Source organism: Labrus bergylta, chromosome 22, assembly GCF_963930695.1.
Source record: "Labrus bergylta chromosome 22, fLabBer1.1, whole genome shotgun sequence".
Taxonomy (NCBI): domain Eukaryota; kingdom Metazoa; phylum Chordata; class Actinopteri; order Labriformes; family Labridae; genus Labrus; species Labrus bergylta.
Window position 1 is genome coordinate 10,989,149 of NC_089216.1, and position 22,477 is coordinate 11,011,625.

General features: G+C 39.8%; 1 protein-coding gene and 1 long non-coding RNA gene across 6 annotated transcripts in view; both read left to right on the top strand.

The window, feature by feature from the left end:
• The first annotated feature begins 9,779 nt into the window (after positions 1–9,779).
• On the top strand, positions 9,780–13,495 carry LOC114920952 (uncharacterized). The gene is made up of 2 exons (XR_010665086.1): positions 9,780–11,114; positions 12,392–13,495. It is a non-coding gene; the product is annotated as an uncharacterized lncRNA (long non-coding RNA).
• Positions 13,496–14,692: 1,197 nt separating this feature from the next.
• Positions 14,693–22,477, top strand: part of elavl2 (ELAV like neuron-specific RNA binding protein 2) — a 32,099-nt gene continuing 24,314 nt past the window's right edge. The window contains exon 1 of one of the 5 annotated variants that reach the window (XM_065950495.1): positions 14,693–15,134. The gene's annotated coding sequence lies outside the window, so the exon portion shown is untranslated. Of the gene's footprint in view, positions 15,135–16,456; positions 16,608–22,477 lie in introns of those variants that run through there. The other 4 variants (XM_065950494.1, XM_020646339.3, XM_029279791.2 and 1 more) reach the window with 4 other exon arrangements.

Sequence of the window (22,477 nt, forward strand, 5' to 3'; positions counted from 1 at the left end):
CTGGGAGGTAGTCTTCCAAACACGGGATTATGCCCATTGTGATCTGCCTAAGCACTCCGTATTAGCCATATTCTCATGAAATCGCATGAAAGCCACTTTGAAACGTCGGATGCCTCTGATATGCCTGTGTCAAGGGAACAGGCGCCATATCTGGGAGCGAGGCGCGTGATCTCAGATTCAATTATGGTTCCGTTTTAAATGAGATATCTTTGCTGTAAAAATCCCAGATTGTGGCGCTTTGAAATGGAAAGGGAGTAATTCACGAGACCTATGTGTGATCTGTAAAAAAAAGGCTTGCATCAAACGGATTTGCAATGCCAGTCTCTGTAGAATATTCATCTTTTTTCCCCCCAGTGCGAGCACAGGTATATTTAACTTTGCATGAGAATGGAGAGTGGAGATGAGAGCATACACGAGACCATGTGGATAGAAAATTGTAAATACACAGCTGCTCCAAATGTAAAACAGAACTAAATCTTGTTTTTGGTTCTGGTATCAGCATGATTCGGTTATTGAGAATCCCACACTTTCACATATTTCAAAGCTCAAATGTTAACTTTAATGGCAACCACCGGGATTTGACTTACTTGTAAGTTTCAAGTGGATGTCTGCAATGCTCACCAACCCAAACCTGTTGAACTCAATCAATGGAGCTAAGATGGACCATTGGTTGCAGGTCACGTAAGCCATGTTGGGGGAATGTTTGTCTCTGTGATTGAACCGTCCCCTGTGTCTACATTAATTGAGCTCCTTGTAATCACACGCAGGCCTGTATGATCAGTGTCTGCAGCCCTGGAAAATGTGGTCGAGATTATCCTCTCTCCTGGATGTTCCACTTTGAGACTGTAATCGAAATGGATTTTTTTTCTTCTTCAAATGCTGACAGACTCCTCAAGATCTATGACACACAAGGCACTTGATAAACAGGGACTGTGTGATTGATACCTGAAACTTTTTGATTCATCTTCTGTTGAAGTTTTCCGATGGCCTTTATGCCTGTTATTGATCTAGTGTTGACAATGTTGGTTGGCAGATCCGCCACATTGGTCTTGGCCAAAATATCTCAACAGTTGGACAGATTACAAAATGTTGTACAGAGTCCAAAAGGATACATCTTACTGGCCTGTGTGACCCCCTCTCCTTATCTTTTACCACCTTTACGTCCGTTTTTTCCCTAATCCAGTAAAATTTCAAGCTCCCAATTGTGTAACCCATTGGCAAACACATGATTATGGGTTCAAATGCTGTTACAATTTTGCACTGTCCATTGTTTACACACCAACCAGCACATTTCCAATGATAATGTATTGGATTTGAACATCTAGGACCAGATTCTTAACTGCATTAATTTAGTTATTTGTTCATATAGATTAAGTCAAAGCTATATGGTAGTTTGGAATACATGAAGCAAATATGTACCACTTCTTCTGTTCTGGTTTCTTGTAGGCAACCAAAGCCTGTTCAAGCAGTGTTTGTCAATACCATTCAAACTACAAGTGGATTACAAATGGAAATGTCTCTTCCAATCTAGCCCCATGCATAAAAAATCAGCATTTAATTAGCAGATGTTCTATAATCTATCAGTTTCTTTTTTTGGTGATACCAACTTGTGTAGACACAAACGCCCCTGGCAGCAATTTGACTTACGACTAACAAGAGTAAGTAAACATGTGACGTAGCCACATTTCATTCTTTCTTTCAAAATCCTATTCATATACATTCCAGCTCAATGACATTCAGAAAAGGCTTACATGACATGATAAAGAAGTCAACACTTGCAATTGATAGGTAACATATACTGCAATCTGTTTTTTTGTTCTATCCTAGTCATGTACGCAGGTAACTCTTAAAGGTTTAAAATGTTGATGATCCATCCAGCAAAACATGTGAGTTAATTTTCATATCACCATATCTAAATGTAAAACAGTGGCAAGAAAAGAAAAATACATTTTATCATTTGTATCGGAACAAATTACAGACAGTTCTTTCTTTGTACAGAAATATAATTTAGATGGAAAGGGTTTCAGAGAACTTTTCTGATTTATATACAAAATAAATGGAATTTAACAAAGACTTAAATATCCCTCTAACTGGTATCTAACCTTCTACTCTGTAGTGAATATAGACACACAGGCATCAAGGCCTTGGAACAAAGCAGTAGTAGTAAATGAGTTGACGGAGTCCTTTTTGTCCTCTGTGGATGTGTTTCAATCACATCACCATAAGTCCCTCTGCAATAATGAATGAGATCCGTGCTCGATTCATCTGAAGCTGGGCTCTCTAATTTGTACAAATATTTCTTTGGGTGGAAGCAATTAACTGTAGGGATACACTAAGTGACACTGCAGAGCTGAATCATACCTCAGAATGAGAACCAAAATAGGACCCAACGTGTTTCTCTTTAGTTAAATTCATTAGGGCGAAGAAGCCATTATCTCAGCAAACGGCCATGGCTGAATAATTAATCATCCCATCACTTGTGTGTTTGACCCGAATGTATAACATTTATCCCTCGCTCATTGTCTCCTAATGAAATCCTTTCTTTAATTTGTGAAAAATGTTGGCTCTTCATGTGTAGTCCAGCCTGACTCTGGCTTTGGTTAATGCATGATAAATTGCAATCATGCCGCACTTTTGAATACAAGGTCAGGAACACTCAGGGATTTAACAAGAGGCTTTTTTGGATCTCAAAGATATGGCCACATAAATCTTCATGACAAGTAATATGAGAGTTTAGCACGGTTCAGTTTAGTTACATTAGGGCCCGTGTTCAACCACCCAAAGAGCAGAAAGACTTGAACAACCTCGTCAACGTTGTAGTGTGTTTAGCAGCTGAGAAGCCAGAAAAAAAGTTTGTAGTTTAATCATTTAAATTAACAAAGAAAAAGAACAATAGACCTGTGACTGCTTTTTATGTTTGTGTTTATGTGTGGGACACTTGAAGCTTGTTCAAATAAAGCTAATTGTTCATACAGTATAAATCTATTTCTAGAAATGAAAGATTATTTTCATCATCTGCTGATTCATTTCTTGATGAATAAGTGAATGTTTCACACTGCAATCAGTCAAGAAAAATATAACAAATCTTCATGACATTTCCCCAGAGATGACTTGTTTTGTCCGATACGTCAACCGCCAAAAATATTATTTCTTTTATTTTTTATTCAAACATTTATTTTAGGGCTTTTTATGCCTTTATTATAGAGATGGGACAGGAGATAGAGTCAGACATTGGGGTGTGAGAGAGAGAGAGAGAGAGAGAGAGAGTGAGGAATGACATGCGGGAAAGGAGCCACAGGTCGGATCTGAATCTGTGCCTCCCACATTAAGGACTTCAGCGTGCAGTGACCACGAGGCTACCGGCGCCCTCCCCGGAAATCGAATTGGAGTTACTGTGACAAAAGACAGCTGCAAATTCTAACACTTGAAAAGCTTAAACCATTGAGTAGTTATTGTTCAAGTTTTCAACCTTTTCTTTTGGCAATTATTTTCACAATTGACCATTTGTTACAGATCTATTTTTAATATCATCATTATGTATAAATTGGAAAGAGCTTTTGTATATTGATAAAGGTTTGCGAAGCAGCGACTCACTAAAGCTTTCAATGAAATGTAACCGAGCAACAGGAACAATGCCGACCTTCGGATAGTAGTGAAGAAGAGTTATAAAGTGGAAGGAAAATACAGGTATCTGCACTTCTTCTAAGTACAGTACCTGATAAATGTATATACTTATTTACAACCCACAAATAGAGCATATCCTGCTGTTGGCATTGCTACCCCTCTGAGTGCATGAAGTCATCATGACAGAGTCTAATCACCAAGGACATATTTATCTTCTCCTAAGCTGTTAAATAAACCATTGCTCACTCTTCAAGAAGTGTCTCCTGAATGAACCGGGTTCAAGTGGCGATGCCTTGATCCTTTTTTTTTTTTTTTTTTTTTTTTTTTTTTTGCTTTTGTATTGAAAACACACCGTGGTGTTGTTTATTTGTTCATTTGGAAGCTGTAGTAAAAAGGCTTTTGTACGTCAATGAACAAAACACCACGACAATCGCAGGCAAACGTGGAAATAGATTTAGTCTAGAAACAATCGCGCTATAACCATGCTTGAGATTCAATGATATTTAAGCACAATGAAATCAAATCAGACGCCCTCTGTGCTGTGGCTCTCTCTTCCCTGCATTGATTTTTATATGGTAAACAGGTGAAATGATACAGTGAGCGCGCAGCAGGCGTCAGTTAACATGAGTTTTTAAAGCATGGATTGTGAAAAAGGGGGCCTGTGTTTGTTTTAGCTGGATCATTAAAAGAGGAACAGTTGAAGGAGCTTGCAATAATGTAAAATAAATGAGCGTGGGGCGAAACTCTCCATCGGTCACAGTTTGACCTGTGTGTCTTCAGTGTTGAGTGAACTGCAATGCTCCTGAAGAAGCAACAGAGCTCGTGTCTTCAATTAAGCGTAACACTTATAATGGTGCTATAATGAGCCGAAGCAAACAAATGCTGCAGACAGCGAGAAGAAACTGCGGCGCATCAAAGTGCTTATTTTCACTTCAGTGTATTTTCTCGTGTGAGGACTTGTGCCAGAGGCTGAAGGCAGAGACAATTGGCTTTCAATCAGATGCGAGCTCAGAAACTCCCTCTTCTTCTCAGGCGTTTGATTTAAGAAGGGAGCCAAAGATCAAATTGCACTTAAGAGACAAAGCGTGAGCAGTCTAGAGCCGCGGTGTAATGATGCCCTTTGTTTGTTTTTCTGGGAACTTCACTTTCTAATCTCCTGGACTCCTGTGAAAGCTTTGCCAGGGAACGGTGCCACATAAACCCCCCCCCTTGATTTCTTATTTTATCTACAGACAACCAAATCGATCGTCGTCTCCCGCTGCACCTGCTCCCCCAAAAGAGATGTCCGTCCTGCTCTCCAATCAGACTATTAGACCTGGCTATTTCAGGAGGGGAATGAGGTACTCGGTGGTCAAGAGCCCCTCAGTGTCTCCCAGAGAGACACACACACACACACACAGAAAAAAAAGAAGCATTGAAATTTCCCAGGATCTTGACACATCTAATTGAGATTTCATGCCCTATTTTCTCAGCCATTTGAAAAACCTCTCCCTGTTCTTTTACAAGCAGTATTTCCCTGAGGATTGAGATGAAAAGAAACGTTGTCGAGTTTTATTTGGTTTTTGTTGCTTTAAGAGTCGTTTTTTTTTTCTCACCCTTGAACAGCCATTTCAATAAAAGCGCCTTTTTTTTTTGTGTGTGTGTTCAGAAGACAAAGTGACACAGAGTGATTTGGTTTGTCTAAAAGGTGTTGGGAAAGATACATTTATATATGAGCTTCCATCAGAATCATTTATTAGTCTATGCATGCTGTCAAATGAATTGTGATTTTTTTTACAATCGAGAAGAGCAAACCTTTTACAGCCGCTCTCACTCCTGCTCATGTCGCACAAAATGTTCAGTGTCAGTTCAGATGTTTAGTTGTAAAAGTCATTGTTTCTAAACTGGAAGGTCGAGGGTTTGATCCCCAGCTCCTGCAGCAACATGTCCGATGTGTCCTTGGGCAAGGCACTTAAACCCGAATTGCTCCCGCTGCTTCGTCGGCTGTGTATGAATGAATGCGTATAAATGGGATTCATTACTTCTGATGAGCATTGATTTTTGGATGTTTTGAATCCATTCAGAATGGATTACAAATTAACAAATGAATAATTCTGACGTGAATCGATTTTTTGGGGGGTTTTTTTTGCCACACTTCTACTGCTTTGTCCCACAAGCCCTCTTAGTTCTTTTGACCAAACACTTCAGGCAGCCACTGTACGAGAATCTCATTGTGTTAGACACATGTTGGTTTACTCACTGATGAATACACATCAAACATAGACTCTACAGCGTTGAAAAGCTGGTGTTTGCCAACCCCTACTCCTCTCCAGCTTCACCCTGTGGTCTACATATGTTCACCTCTGGCTTCTGAGCGGCAGTCGACAAACTAATGGACAAAACCACATTGGTTACATCCAACATTAACATTATCTGTAATTGAATTGCAAAAGACTCCTCCCACCCTGCCCACAGACTGTTTACCCTCCTGCCCTCCGGTAGGTGCTTCAGAAGCCTCCGGACCAGAACCAGCAGACTGAGGAACAGCTTTTTCCCCAGAGCTGTTTCTCTACTGAACTCTACCCCCCGAACTCCGAACTCTGTCTCTCTCTCTCTCTCCCTCTCTCTCTCCGCACCCTGCTGACCCCCCTTTCCCCTCCATATCACCTCACACCCATCATCCCCCCACCACTCCTCCTGGTCACACACACACATCTCTCATCCACCTGTATTATTGTATTATAGTATGTTCATATGTCCATATTCTTTATATTATCTGTAATCTAGTATAGCATGCTCTCTGCACCTTAATCTGTATATTATAATCCTAAGAATACACTTATATTTATAGCATTTATTTATATTTATAGCATCCCATTAATCCAGCCATCCAGATATACCTAATAATTCACTTTTTTTAGTCTACATCTGTAAATTTTGTAATTACTGTACATAGCACAGACTCTTGCACTTTCTGCTTATTTGCACTTCTGGTGAGATGCCAGACCTCATTTCGTTACTCTATACTTGTATATGTGTAATGACAATAAAGTTGAATCTCATCTCATCTCAAATCACAAAACTCAAATCTACTTGCAAATCAACTAAATGTACCGTACTTTAGTATACAGTGCATTTTGTAATGTATTAAAGTGCAACACACTTAATGATAGATGAATATAGCCCCTTTGTCCCATATCACTTATCCTTTATTAATGTATCTTGCTGCATTATGTTTCATCCTTGACTTTATGGTCCCCGTGCTCCTGCAATGACATCACCCAGTCTTGCATTACATAGCGCTTAACAGCCACAGTGGGAGCACTGGGCTTCCCAGCAGGACTCATATTGGATGGTCTGCAATCAATGACATCATGCACAAGCATCATCCTCTAATACCAGAGGGAAATAGACAAAAGGAGGCAGTGATGTCAGCCCCCCTTTAGGCTCTCTCTCCCCCCCCCCTCCTTCTGGTTTAGAGCAGGTAGAATGACAGCGAGACATTAGCATCAGAGGAGAGAAGAAATTAAGTGATCGTGTCGAGGTTTGATGTTCTTTCTGTTTGTTCTTTTCTATGTTTCATACCTTCAATGCTTACAAGTACAAAAAACTGTTTTAAGTTACTTTGAAGAAGTATTTTGTAAGCGCGCTTCTAGCTGAAGTACAATAAAGTGAGGATAAATCAAAGGCAGAGCACATGACATCTTGAGATACAGTTTTAAAGGTTCCTCCGTGCTGTGAGGAATATGTTTTCATAATAGTGAGAGCTTTTTATTAAGGTGCAGTAAACCCACTTTGATTTTTCTGTGTAGCTTCTTCAAGTCCTTTTAAACCTTTGATGAGAAAAAAAAAGATTCATGCAGACTTTACCTTTCTATGAGCACCTTTGGTAAGAAAAAAAAAAAAAAAAAAGCCCTGAACCAAGCGGAGCTCTTCTACTTCTTTTGAATGAATGATAGGGTTAGTGTGGACGCCCTGGGTTTGAATCTGACCTGCGGCTCCTTTCCCGCGTATCATTCCCCACTTTCTCTCTCTTCCCGATTTCTGACTCGATCCACTGTCCTGTCTCTAAATAAAAACATAAACAATACAGATATGGTGAAGCAATAAATAGGCCTACATATCGAGACTCTCAACACGGTTAATCTGTTTTCAAAGAAAAAAAAAAGCCCTAAACCCCACTCTTTATTATATAAAAAAATCACAAAACAGAAGCTGGAGATGCTTAAACAGCTTTTTCACTGATTCACTATGGACTATGTCTGTGTCCAAGTTCACGCTTTGAAGGAAAGTTGTAAATATTTTGGGGCCAGTACCTTGTTTTATCATCTGCATCTTAGTGTTTCAGTATTCCTGCTTGTCATAGGAGCTATGCAAACATGTTCATTATAAAGGCTGCTTCTGTCATTGGTCGGAGTCCTGAGTTGTCACATTGATAGACGATGAAGGAATTAGAAGGAAATCACAAGAGTTGTGAAGTTAGTCCCTGTTGGGTGACTTTGAGCTCAGACTAAAAGTGTTCTGAGTGACAGGTTAGGGATGCAGGGATCCTCAACAGAACTTTAGGAAGTACTTTGGATGACATGATGTGCCTTTATACTGTGATATGGATGCTGTTTTTGTCATCATTTATAAAGCCTGTATGTAGTCTATCTGCCTGTGTGGCTTATTCAATAGAATTCATGTTTATTATTGACTCTCTTTTGTATTGGCCTGGTGTTTATTGTGTCCACTAATAGGAATGACTTGTTGTATGACTTCTGGTTTTCTGCTGTGATCTTCTTGATTGCTCTTTTTTCTGCAGTGGACACTAATCAGTTTGTCAGTTTATGCTCCTCCTGGGCTTACAAAGTTTGTTGTATCGTCTCAGTTTTTCTATAATGACTGATGACCAGTGTTTTTTAATATTATCATCAGGCGTGTAGCAGAATCTGAATGGCTTTTAGGTACAAGAACTCCAATTTTCCGTTCCAGTAAATTTAGAAAAAAAGCATTGTTTTCTCCACATTTTATCCGAATACTCCGAGGGAAATGTATGTTTTTGAAATAGCTTGTACTGAACTTTCCTTTAATATTAATACATAGATCTGCAACCCAAAAAAAACGGTTGTTACACCAAGAAATATTGGAACAAAGCCACACTTGGCCCCTTGAGAGAACCCCTGCCTCCACACTTCTCTCTGATCAGAGCAATCTTTGGGCTAAAATAGTAGAAAAGACACTTTTCAAAGAGTTATTCTACTGCAGCGCTGCTTATTACCCTCTTTTGCTGCCTTTCAGGAAGCTCATCTCCGCATACTTCTGCCCAGTCCCAGCGGGGAGCGTTAATAATCACCTCGACCATTGTCACAGGAGAGGCTGCGGCACAGGGAGCGTTAATGTCTCAAAGGAACAACTATTGACATCTGGGTCCCTTTGCTAGGATCTATTGGAGAGATGGAACGCCCGGGTCTGATAAAATGCTGGCCTGTCAGCCTCTGCAGGTTGTTGGTAAGTGTGGGGAGGTCAAGAGCATTCACCCTTGACATTTAATAGCAGAGGGTGGGACCCACTGGATCAGTCATACAGGTTATCGATGAGAGGAGAGGAGAGGAGAGGAGAGGAGAGGAGAGGAGAGGAGAGGAGAGGAGGAGGAGGAGGAGGAGGAGGAGGAGGTAGGAATATTTGATGACTTCATATCAGTGCATTGGTCTTGTTTTTTCTTATTATTATTTATTCTGCTAATCTGTAAAAGAGGATTTTTTTAATCACTGTATTTTACTGTAACATACAAATGGGGTTTCTAGTTATGAATTTCCATTCACTTCTTGCATTGGGCTTCCCCTTTGGATTAATTACATGCATTTTTTTCAGAGTGTGCCTATGAGCCTATGAATATTATGAACTTTAAGTTTTGAAAAAAAGTAATGTTCAACATTTTACATTCAACAATTTCTCTATTGAACATTTTCATCTGGAAAAGAAACAAAAGATATGACTTCCCATCCTTTATATTGTCCTGATGGGTAGAAGGGTAAGGGGGTTAGGATGGGGGGGGGTTGTAAATTAAAATTGAATACTCTTGTTCTTCCTCTAGATGTTTTTACAACCCCAGCAAAACACATACGCTGAAAGAAACACACACAAAAAAAAAAAAAAACACATTCTGTGACAAAATACTTCTTACAACTTTCTGTATGAGTCACTTTAGAAGAAAACAGCGCCCCCTATCTTCAGGAAGTCACTGAATAATTATTGTCATACCGAAATCCATAGTGTCCAAATGAGACCTTGGCGCTCTACATTACTGAGATGGATTAGGTTAACGACCCCTAACACTGACCTACATTCCCTCTGAGGGGGTGTACATATTACACGCTCGTTCATATTTGTGGCCCTGGGATATAGATGGTTATTTGAGCTGCAGTGCTTTCTCTCCATTACGGGGTTATGTTGCTTTACTGTAAAGAGTCCCCTGATGAGGCTGTTGGCCACCTTTTAGCCCCTCAGTCTTTAAGAACTCTGCAGCATGACATGCATGTAACTCTGGAATTATTAGTGTTATTATCAGGGAGCCTGCAGCTAAACTTTGTGACATTATTGTCTTTAATCTCAACATTGATCTGTGTGGAGCACCGATGCCAAAATATGGACTGTGGCACCCTGGTGGTCTTTGAAGGTACTGCAGGTGGGTTACGACAGGATATACATTTTTTAGATTTTAAGTAATTATAATGTTGCCTTACAATTTGATTGTAAAACACAATATCCCCTTGTATGTAAATAGATTATTGATTTGCCCTGAATTGCTATAGGCCCACTTTAACAGGATTTATACATTCATGAAATAGGGATATATTGAGAAATAATTCATTTGAGTTTTGATCCGGGAACTTAGATTAGATGTCTGGGTAGGTCCCAGAGTAATTTTCACTTCTAATGTGTGCAACATCAGTCTTCATTTTTGGAATTGCTGCTGTAGAATATCATTTTAAATGTACTCAATCTTGTTCTAATGCAATGCTCCTTCTCATACCTTCTCATTATACCATCAAGGCAGCAAACAATCAAGGATGTCTCAATTCTGTTTTTTCCATGTTCTTTTTTTTTTTTAAACACTGTCCCTTTAAGGCCGCGCCCCTTGCCCCACCCATCACGGGCGTGGTCAGGAAACAGTCTGCCACACCAACAGGTTGAACTTTGAGTATCAGACCAGGAAGTGCAGTGATGTGAGCAGTGGTACGAAAGGTACAAAACAAAGGCTGCTTCTGCATTAAGAATGATTGCTTCTGTTGCTCTGACTGTGTTGAAACACTCAAAAATAAATCTTCTTTAATTGATCCACTCAGAGGGTTTTTCTACATTTCGCTAACAGTGTCAAATATGTCAATTCTCCCACTCTGCACTGTTCTTCTCTGTGTCCCTGTTACACTCAAGATGGTTGTTTCCCTGGGCGCTGTGAGGCTCCTCCAGCAGCATGCTGTGAGGCCTTGACAGGAAGATGGTGCTGGACCAAAGCTACATGAAGTCTGGTAAGATTTTCTAATAAATGTTGCCTTGGAGGGTGAAATCTCCCCGGTGGCTTAATATTTAATACACCAAGAGATTTTGTATTTATTCAACCCTGAGCCAAAATTATGGACTGCTATGCTGTGATAATGTCTAAGGGGATTTAGCAAGTCAGATTCTGAAAAAAGAAGCCTGGCACTACCTGAATTGAAAGAGTTGATTCGTCAGATGACAAGAAAAATTAGCTTAGCAGCTCGTTTTTATTAGCTGTTAATTTGCCGCCACCCTATTTTTCCCTGTCTAATTCTATTTCTAGGAACATCACATGGAAGTTCTGGTGCCGGTTTTATCCTGATAGATTGACCTCTCATTGTGTCTGATCTTTTAAATATAATCTACCAACCCAGTAAGCCTTCCTGACATTCTTTTGAGACACACTTTCACAAATCACCATTAAAAAAAAGGGCCAAAAGGTCCGTGTTCTCCTTCATTTTAAGAATTCTTCGACGCCATCTAAATGCTAATGATCTAATTGATATTTGTGGGCATGAATAACTTCCCCTAAAGCTAAAAACCAGAGCAGCAAGTCTTAAATATGTGCTGTCATAAAGATTTAAAAGCCTGGAAATACCTTTTAAGAAGATTGATTTCCTTGACCTTAAAATGTTTGAGTTTTGTCATGCTAATTTGAAGAAGTCTGAGGCAGAAAAATGAAACTCCGTCGAACTTAGTTGATTTGTAGTGGAGCTGCGCTTCAACATTCGCCTACGTCTAAGATCGGAGCACTAACGTTTTCTCTATCACATATATGTCCAGCAGAACTCGCTATAAGTGTTTTTGTGCACTCCTGTACGTTTCAAATGTTATACTTTCATCAGGTGATCCAGGGAAAGAAAAAGAGGATATCATTAATCAGCTTGATTTTGAAAACTTCCTTAAAAGAATAATTGGCATTCCCAAGAGCACTTTCAGACATTTCTACTAACTATGAGCAGAATTTCCTGAATGTATAAGTTAAAACCAAATTTCAAGTTTTTTCTTACTTCAATTTCTATGGATTTCATCATCATTAAACACTTGTTGTTTCAACACTAGACCGGGAGCCCTTCCATTTTGTTTTATGTAAAAATGATGTCAACCAAAAACATGCTCTCTAATTCACAAAATGCTCAAAATTGCAAAGAGCGTGCAAGATGTGCGCCTCTAAACTTCATGAAGTAGTATTACTTTATCACATATTTCAGACCCATTTATTCAGTTGTGCTTTTTGTGATGAAGTATTCTTTGTGTGGCTGCGTAGAGAAGCTCCATGAGTGACCATGGCTGATGAAATACCAAAGGAGGGAGCTGCAGTTTTCTGTCCTGATGTGGTCACTCTTTTGACGCTTCTAATAAATACAATCAACGAGGGGATTAAATCACTACAGTTCACAATTTGTGAGTAATTAAAATACAAAGAGACATTTGCACCAGTGTTTCCATAAACACCATCTTGTGTCACTGAGTGAGAGACATTGTGATGACATTTTCTGAATCAATGATTGGACACATACATGTAAAAATATACATAAAATGTTTCAGCACAATTTGTATTCTTCTGCACACTTCACTTGTTGATGTTTATTTCTTACATTGTGTTTTTGACAAAGGTTCAAAGGGACTGAAAAGGTTGTTTTTTTTTCTAATAAATTTGGAGATGCTTAGCAAGAGAAGTGTGCAGGATTATGTTTTTTTTTTTTCAAGTTACATCATGTTGTTAAAAGCTGTGCATACTTTAGAGAACATTTACCTTTTCCTCATTATTCATGAACTACTACAAAAAAAGCTTTTTTGGGGGGTTTAATGTATTGATGGTCCCACAGAAAGCTGAAAGGTTTTGTTCAATTTTTAAATCAAAACACTCATGAACAAACATATGTGTATGATATCTCCTGTAGTTTTCTCTGTAGAACATTTTTTGTGGCAGACATACAGTGATTTATTCAGATTTCTTGTACTGAGTATTTTGCCAAACATTCTCTGCACGTATAACATGAGTTGGCCATCAATGATGAATTAGCTGTGTTCAAACATAGTTATCATAAAAGAGCGGTTCTATCTCTTTGCTTCCTGTTTGGAGACTGGAACACAGCTGAACATGTTGTATGCAGAATTCCTCTACAGAACTTTTTTTTTTTTTTTTAAACCTCATTTTAAAGATTTAAATTAAGAATGAACCACATCATTCTGTTGCAGCTCTGGAGAGGCTGTGACTGTTATCATTTATCAACTTCTCTGTTTTTAGTTTTCACATTGTGAAGCATCCCGCTGTGCACATTTCTCAAACCTTTATCTCTGTATGAGACTTCTTTTTAGTTAACTATCAACTATGGTTTTTAAATAAAATTGTCCATTTGTTGACACAGATCTGCCATGTCTGACTTTTCATTTACAGATTGCATGCTAGGAGAGGATTGTGTAGTGTGTGTATGCGACTGGATTTCAAGAGATTTACATGAAACCTCTTCAATAACATGTCCTGATCCTGCCATTGATTTCGCATCGGTTCCATCATGCAGCTAAACTTACATGGTATGGTATACAATATGTTCCAGTATTGTGTTGCAGGTGTTCTGCAGTCACCTTATGAGCTTATAGCCTGCAACTATATTTGCTTCAAACTGTATTTTCTACTGAGAGCATCGATCTCCCTCTCCCCTTGTGTCCACATGAGCCAAACTGTTGCTCCACCCTCTGAAAGCCGACAAAAGATGTGCATGTGATAAGCCTCCCTCTGTACAGTGCATCACGCTGCTGTTATATTACTACTACTACTACTACTAGAGCATTTTGCTATTGCTTCAAATTCGCCAGGGGAGCCCAAATTAACATCCTCCTTTGTTTGCAGCCCAATAGGTCGAGCTCCGAGGGCTGACCATTGACTGTAAGTCTTAACAGGCGGACAGTAGGAAGCATGTGGGCTGTTACAGGGATACTGTACTGGAGCTCTCCGTGGTGCTGAAACCTGCAACAAAAGGGGTTTGCAGCGCAATATCAGGCGCCGAATTCAGATCTTTGTGTCCACATTAATGATTGTAAGTGAAAGCTGGTAAGACAGTGAGGGCGGGTGAGAGGAGAAGACGATAGCTGGTGGTCTTAATTTGTTTTTTCGGGGTTTAATTGTCTCATTCAAGGGTAGAAGTGGGATATAATCTCCTGTTGAAAACGTTGGGGGTGGAGGGTGGGGTGGTGGTGGGGGGGCCGTGCAAAAAGCACGCAAAATGACCTAAGTTGAGTCAGTTTTCTTTTCTCTCGGATGAGGGTGACACTGTGATGATGTGGCGTAAAACAGTTTGCGCGAACGAGTACTCTGAAGACACGGTGTGTCTCGGCGAGGCGATGTTTGACTTCAAATGCCATATTTAGGGAAAAAAGAGAAACGCTTGATCGCGTTGACTGACTGGGGCGAGGACGAATGGCGTCCTGTGATTTGTAGAGACGCTCGAGCCCCGGCGAGGACCGCGCTCGAGCCAATGGCAGTGAAGAGCTCGCGTGTGCACAAGCGGTGGATGGAGCTACTCCGGGTATACTTCCGCGTGCAATGCGTGTTCATGTGTAGGTTGAATGGATGAAACGGAGGGAGCGGAGAGGTATAGGCATGCTGTGATACGGCCCTATATATATCACCGGCAGGACTATCTTCCTTTTAAAGACAACCTCCTCCTCGCATTGGTTTCCACTCAGTGATGTCGCGTATTTGTGTGGCGCACCTGTAAAGAGCGAGACAGGCAGAAGCCGGCTTTTTTAATTATTTGATTCCTTTTATTTCTTCTGTTCTTTTTTTCCTTTTTTGTTTCATGCATTTGCTGAAAGGAGCTCATTTCTGTGTTTTGATTTAATAAATATTTCATTTCCTCATTTTATCTTGTTTGTGTTGGCTTTTTATGTTTCTAAGTTTGAACTAAAGAGAGCGGAATTCATCCTTTCACGAGCTATTGGCCAGGTTTTGTCATTCAGAGATTGTTTGCCCTAAAGGACGTCCATAACTTTCGTATATAGAAACGGTAAGCTATTTTTCCACATTTGCTCATTCACCTGAACCATTTTAAATCGATATGTTCGCCTTTGTCAGCTTCTTTGAGGACAGTGTGTGGATTCAGATCATGCCTCCACTGTAGTCTCGGGCAGCTCTTTTTTTTTTTTTTTTTTGTTGCATGTAAACGCGACAGGAAAGTCACCGTGATGCAGTCATGCTTCCTCTGACGGCTGATGGTTTTCTACTCTGTATTTCGGTGCCTTGGCATATCGTGCACGATAGGACAAGAAGCCGATCTCAGCACATGTGCTCAAATCTTAACCATCCAAGGGCTGCAGACCTGGTCGAACGCATTTATTCTACTAGTGTAGGGAAATATAGGCCTTGTTGGAGTGCTTAAACGTGAGATCCGCATAGTAGTGGCTTATTTTACTGAATCTTAGGTTAAAGCGTTTGGATATGGGAATTATCAGCCTGATTACAGTGTTTTACAAGGGGCGTTTCACATTAATACCAGAGTTGAACAAATCGACCAAATAGGTTTTTCTGTGTCATTCAAAAGTAAACTTGCCTTTTGCTTAGGTTATAGCAATAAAATAGGCATGATATACGTGGCTAAAATCAGAAGTGGTTTAAAGGAAGAGGTGTTTTAAGGTAAGCTTCAATTTAAATGCAAAACAGCCTCCAGGGCTGAAGATTGAGTGTAACTCTTAAAAGGAGTAGTACTTTGCTATATAGGTTAAGTGCAGCTTGTGTGTTATGCTACTTGGAGTTTCTGGATTGTATTTTGTAAAATTCTGCTGCGATTGACATTTGTTCAGTTTCGATGCAAGATGGATTTTGTGTGGTGGAGACAAGCTGATGTCACAACACAGCTGCTGTTAGGATTCTAACCTTTTTTATTTATTTAATTTTTTTTAATGCCATTATCAATTCACCAGCATTCCGGATTATTTAGGATTTATTTTAAAAAATCAGGCAACATTCATTTATATTAATGTCATTATCAGGGGAACCGGGGAACAACAATAGCCTATCAACAGGGCTAATTAATCCTTAAACAGAAACGGCCATTTTATTAAGCTATTTATTCTTTATTAGAGCAGCAGAATTAAACTAGAGCCTATCTAATTGTTTCCTGTTTCCTCTGATCACACTATGGACCCTGTTGGCACCAATAGGCAGTTTTAAGGAGCTATATGCTTCCGCAGTGTCATTGTTGTGTTGTTGTTTTGCTTAAGAATGTAGCTCCAATGATGCTCAATGCAATGTAGCACACAGAGCACAGATACACCTGCAGAAAATCAATTAGCTAATAGTGCATTTCCGGGTAAGAGATGGTGCCTTCGCTGATTGGCTGAGGGTCTGATTAGTTTACTTAGATGGCCGCGTTCCCGCCACCGCCCCTTTTTACTGCTGCGCAAACAACTGCGACCGAGTGTTTGATGTCTGCAGACTTTATGCAATAAATACCCGCGACGCCGATACAACAGCTAACAAGGTAAGACTTCTGAGAGAAGGGATAACATGGGGGAAAAATAAATAATAACTGTAAAAAATCAACCGTGCATAAATACATGGACTTGACAAAGTGTGAAAGAGAAGCTGCACAGGCAATGTCAGCGAGTCACATGTTGCCGGCAGACTCATTTTGGAAATTCAGGGTTTTAGCTTGACACAAGCTTGCAGGAGTAACCAAGTGCCGAAACGAAACCCAGTGTTAGTTAAATTGCACTTTTACCCCTGAATGATAAGTCTCACCAAACCGCGTTTAAAAAAAAAAATGCTGCAGCCAATGCTACACGGCCCGGTTTCCAAAGTCCATAACACACAGCTTGTTTTTTTATTATTAATTGTTTAAAAGCTGCTTGCTGGTGTTACTACTCAAGCACATTGTGCAGCAATTTCACGGAAATTCAGATTCAAACGCTTCATTTACTTTCCCCAGCGTTTAGCATTAGCTACAAGCAGACTTCTGGGGTCTTGTGGGAGATTTTTTTTTTTTTACGCAGTAATTTAGACAGGATAAGAAAGTGAGAGTGTGGTCGCAGTGGGTCTTGTTGTCGTGCACAGTTGCCCGCAGTAGCCCAGGTGTCACAGATTAACTAATTAAAGGCAGCTTCAAGCTGTATCCACTTCACACTGCAGTTCACCTGATTAGCAACGCCATTGCTAAAGAGCCGCTACCTTTCAACTTTTACCTTTAATCATGGCCTTTGTGTTTTTATTCACATCCATTTCATGCAGATAGCCTATGCAATAATATAGCATGTGAATGTTACTGGTATAGGGAGTTGTTTCAATTCCAATCTGCTCTCTAGATTTAAAACAGCATAATTAGAAGAATATTAATTAATTGTGAATTTTTTTTTTTTTTCTTCCCCCACAAGGGATTTCTTTCATTACCTGACACCAAAAGGTGTTATTCCAACTTGATATTTGTAATAATAATCCTAGTTTACTCCCTGATCTCATTAGGTTGTGCATAAACTCACAGTGCATGCTCAAATAGTTTAAGAACAATTGTTAGACTGTTACTCCAGGTATGAAAATAGGCATGTTTGTAGTGCTTTAATTGGTTCTCGTGATTGAAATGTCTGGTCTTCAGGATTTGAGCATGTTAATATTGTTGAAGCCACAGGCGTCATCAGTTAAGAAGGCAGTCCAGAGGTGAATAATCTTTGGCAGTAGGTCATAAAAAAACCAGCAGCTATGAACTTGACTAGTTAATTTACCAGGAAGTTTTGGGACACTCAGGATCGCTGAGCTCTTGTGGGGCGCAGACCAGCACAGAGACATATGGATGACTTTTTAGGCTTGGAAGGTGTGAATAAGGCGATTGCGTGCGTGGAGATTCTTCAGTATTTGTTTGTTTCCAAAATGATTGACAACCAAATGTGCTCGCTGCAGCATGTTGACTTTTATGTGCTTCCTTGATTTCTGTACTTTGCAAAAATCTTCCTCTGATTTGATTTTTTTTTTTTTGTAACAAGCGACAAATGTCAAGGGCAGACAGAATGGAATAGGATCATCATACTGTGGAAATGCAATATCTGCCGTTGATAAACTAGGTGCCTGTGCTGCCTTTTGTCTGAATCGGCTGATTTGAATACGAATTTGTGCTCACAAAATGTTACTACTTGTTTTGCAAAAGACTGAGTTTTTATGTAAAAAAAAAAAGAGAGAAAAGGAGGTCCTGAATCATGCATGTTAAGAGCATGAGCAGGTGTTAAATGTAAACGTTCGTTGCAGATTTCATGACAGCGTTTGCGTTAGTATAGGAGAAAGCCTCTTGTTCCTATTTCTATATTTCTGCTCCTTTTAGGCGCTTGCCTCCTCACTGTTCTTGCCACTTCCACATTTTCAGCAGCCTCTGTGCTCCTGAGAGGGACAAGAGATAAGAGCGGCTGTCTTTATGTATTATTGAGCCCACACGTTTGCCTTTCTAAATAAAGGCTGCTGACAGAGTGACTAAAATGCAGGACAGTGAGTGAACTTCCAAAGGCCACATCACTGCGCTCTGTACAGAAATGTGTGCTGCTGGCAGAACTGGGTTAGCATACAGTGGGTGGCTTTAGCAGGAGAAAAAAAAAAGCAATTTTGTCCCCTTTGTCCTTCTTAAATGTCCGTCCCATCCCCCCCTTTCTTCTCCCTGTGGCCTTCCCCTCTCTAGTGATCGAGTCTGGGATGTGGATGCTGCACAGGACTGTTTATTCAGTCCTTATTGTGTGTTGGCCACAGGGTGGCCCTCCCTCTGCATGTGTGGGTCATTACTGCAGGACAGCGCTGCAGTGTTCTTGAGCCTGTCACTGCATCCCAGCTGCTGTTATAGATCACCACACATCATGCTTTATATAGGCGTTATGTAGTGTGTTGTTTTATGTTGGCTGTACAAATGTGTCATGGTGAGAAGCAGAGGGAGTGTGAATATACTTAGTGGTGTTTAGACATTACAGACATGTCTTTCTCATTTTGAGGTTATTGAACTGAAGCTCATAGCATCTATGTTGTCATCTCTACACCCAGGGTTTGTGTTTGATGTTTGAATTCAGACTGAATAGTTTTTCTCAGGCTAAAAGTTTTGAGGCCTACAGTCAAATAGTGGAGGCTGATTTAAATGTCAGTGTTAGTGCTCAGTCAGAAATCAGAATAGTACACTTTCTTCTTCGATTTATATACTCTGACTAACTTTAAATGTTTTGAAGTTAGCATTTGTAGAGATGGTTTTTGTCTTGCATCACAAGCGATTATATCCGATAACACAGCTTTTAGTATTACAATGTCTGCATTCTGTGTCACATGCACCTCACTTGCATTTACAGCAGATTAGCCATATCTGAGAATATTCATTTCTATGTTATAGTTGGCCTCACTCTCAATCTGTTCTTTGTTGGTTTTATTCTTTAAATAATTTCACTATTAGGAAATTGTAAGCGTCAATACCATTTTTTTTTTTTTTATTCATATGTAAATAATTAAATCTTAGGAGAGTATGTTTTTGTTTATAATTTTGGATGACAATTGTTGTAACGGCTGCTTGGGGAAAAAGACTATTCTCCATCAACTCTACTCAGTGATATGTTGATGTTTTATTGACATTGGCTCAGAAACGGCATAGAAACCAGAAAGACTAAAAAAAAGGGCCTCTGGTCATAAGTCGATATATAGATAAACACTACAGTCTCTTGAGCTGTATAAAGTACCAAACTTTTACCAAAGCATGTTTTTATACAAACATAGATTTATTTCTGTCTTTACGAATAGAAGTAGAACATTGTGAACTTCTCCCCTGGAGGCAGCCTGCTGATGTTAACCTAACGTCACATCACTTTTCAGTTTTACTCTGATTGGCTGAAAAGCATGAGGGAGCTGCTGCTTAATGACCCCACTGTAGCTTTACACCTTTAGGACCAACTATCAAGTCTACATCTATGTTAATGCATTTCGACAGATTTAAATGTTAACTTTCAAACAAAGCTGGCTCACTGGTACAGAACAGCAAATAGAGCGCTGCTGAATGCTTTATTGTATAACAGCGTCAGCAGAGAGACAACAGAGTTCAACTCAGGCACACTGAGAGTCAGCATATAGGTCTGCTTTTAAGGTAAAAAGAGGCTAACCTGGGACAACTAGCGGGGTATGAAAATCCTTAAGTGTTTCTATAAAAACTCGATAACAATGAGTAAGGTGTGTTACATGCTTGTTTGTGAAGTGTCTCGAGATAACATTTGTTATGATTTGGCTCCATAGAAATAAAGATTGATTGATTATTTAAGAGGTATTTGCGCAGGAGATACTTTGGTCAAAACTTATCCCTAACTCAAAGTGAAGTGTACAGTTTTTTGCTCGACTTCTGTGTCTGTATGGAATATCTCAAGCATTTGGGCTAATTTTCCAGTATTGCATGTTGTAGCATTTGTACACTGCAGTGTGTGGGTAGACTAGTCACATCTGTGTTTCCAGCTGGGATATTTTGAACTGTTACTTGTGGGCTTTTAGTTTTCAAGGACAGGCCGTGCATGTCAGCATGTGCACTCTGGAGTTCTTCACTCTGCAGCTTGTCACGCATACTTGGTCAATTTAATCCTCTGAGGAGCTAGTAGCAGAGATTCGTGCCTCCTCACTTTAAGTGCTCAGTGTCACATCAGTACACGCTGATCTCACTGCTGGCTTCAGGTTCATCTCCGAGAAGTTCTGTAGTCAGTCAGTTCTGGAAACGAGAAGTTTTTCTCTTCTTACCTGCTCCATGTATGACAAAATGTGAAATACTTAGCCCTGATTGACCTCTTGTTATTACTATACAGTAGTTTAAATCATCTCTTACAGTTTAGTGTAATCCCTTAATCAAAATGTACCTCTATGTGCACAAGTTTCAGCAAGGCTGTAATAGAATGAATCAGTGTCGTACTAGACAGAAAATAAAAACCCACCATGTCCAGCCCGATGTGGATTATTGTAAATCATCAGTGCTAACAGAGTCCTTTTAAGTTCGTAGCTGGCTGCCCTTATAGCACAAATCTTTTTAAAATCAATACTTGCAGTCTATAAGTCAGATTTCTTTCCCTAACTAGAGTAGATTGCTGGATGGCCTTCAGAGTAGCTGCTGTTAATTGAAACTAAAATGGCAGTCTTGGTACCCTTAAGTGGCAGCTGGGATTTAAATACATCATTCTGATTTTAAATTAAATCTTACAGGGATCTGAATCCTTTTGCTGTAGGTGAAATCTGTCACTTACGTTCCATAGTAGCTTTACAAGTAAAGGATAAGAGCTGCAACTATTGATTCTTTTTATTAATGATTAAAACATTTTTAGTTAACGGAGTACCTTTAAAATTGACACGATCACATTGCTCGACTAACAAGTCAAACCTTATTCCTTTTTTAAAGGTATTATCAGAGACAATGTGACTCCGCACATTTGTGAAGCTACAGACAAAGCATGCAGTGTTGCTTGAGAATCTAAATGATAGATGAAATGCAAAAATAAATGCAGATGATTTTATTAAAATTCCATGAAGCGATTAATTGATTTAGTTATGTAAAGGATACTGTTCAGAACCTTTAACAGCTTGTGATTGAATCTATATCAGTTGATTTACATCTGTACTCCAGTCTAGAGTTTGATCAGCTGTGAAATGTTTCTTCCAGACACCCACTCAAAATCACTTTTCCATGTAATTAATTAGCACAATCAGTGAGCTGCTAAAACGGAGCCAGCAACACCAGCTTCAGAGGTTGAAGGGCGACAGAAGGAGAAGGCACAAAAAGTAGTAAAGCAATGACAAAATCTTGAGTGGCTCTCTAACATGTAAAGTATTGTAAAAAGCTTCTCAGTACTGCATGCTGTCATATAATGATATATCAAACTTGAGCTTGTGGGTAGGTCAAAGAAATCCCTAAATTGAATTTGGGATCTCTGTATCTGTTCAGTCACACTGCGTGCAGAAGCTCTTCTCTCCCTTGTGAGACGTCTGTGTGATCTGAGAGTACCAATAACTAAACACGCTATACTGTAATGAGTCCTAAAAGGCAGCCTGCTCAGTGGGGTAAAACTGTGGAGGTGGATGGGTTTATTTTTGCGATGATGGGAAAACAAAAAAAGAACCTCGTGGTTTTTATCTGGGCTGGTTCCTGACGAAAAACTGTGAGGCAAGGCCTCTGGGGAAACAAGATGCTCCCCACTCAAATGCGTGCACTAAGAGGAGGCTGCTGGCTGGCTGCACACACTGAAAGCCCTGACTGAATTTTTTGGGGGAGAGGCGTATTGCCAGGCTTCCTCCTCCAAGTGTTTATCTAATGAAATATTTCTGCCTTGTGGCGCTATCTCAGGCGGGACTGTAGCCAATGTTTGTGCTTTGTACTTAGAATAA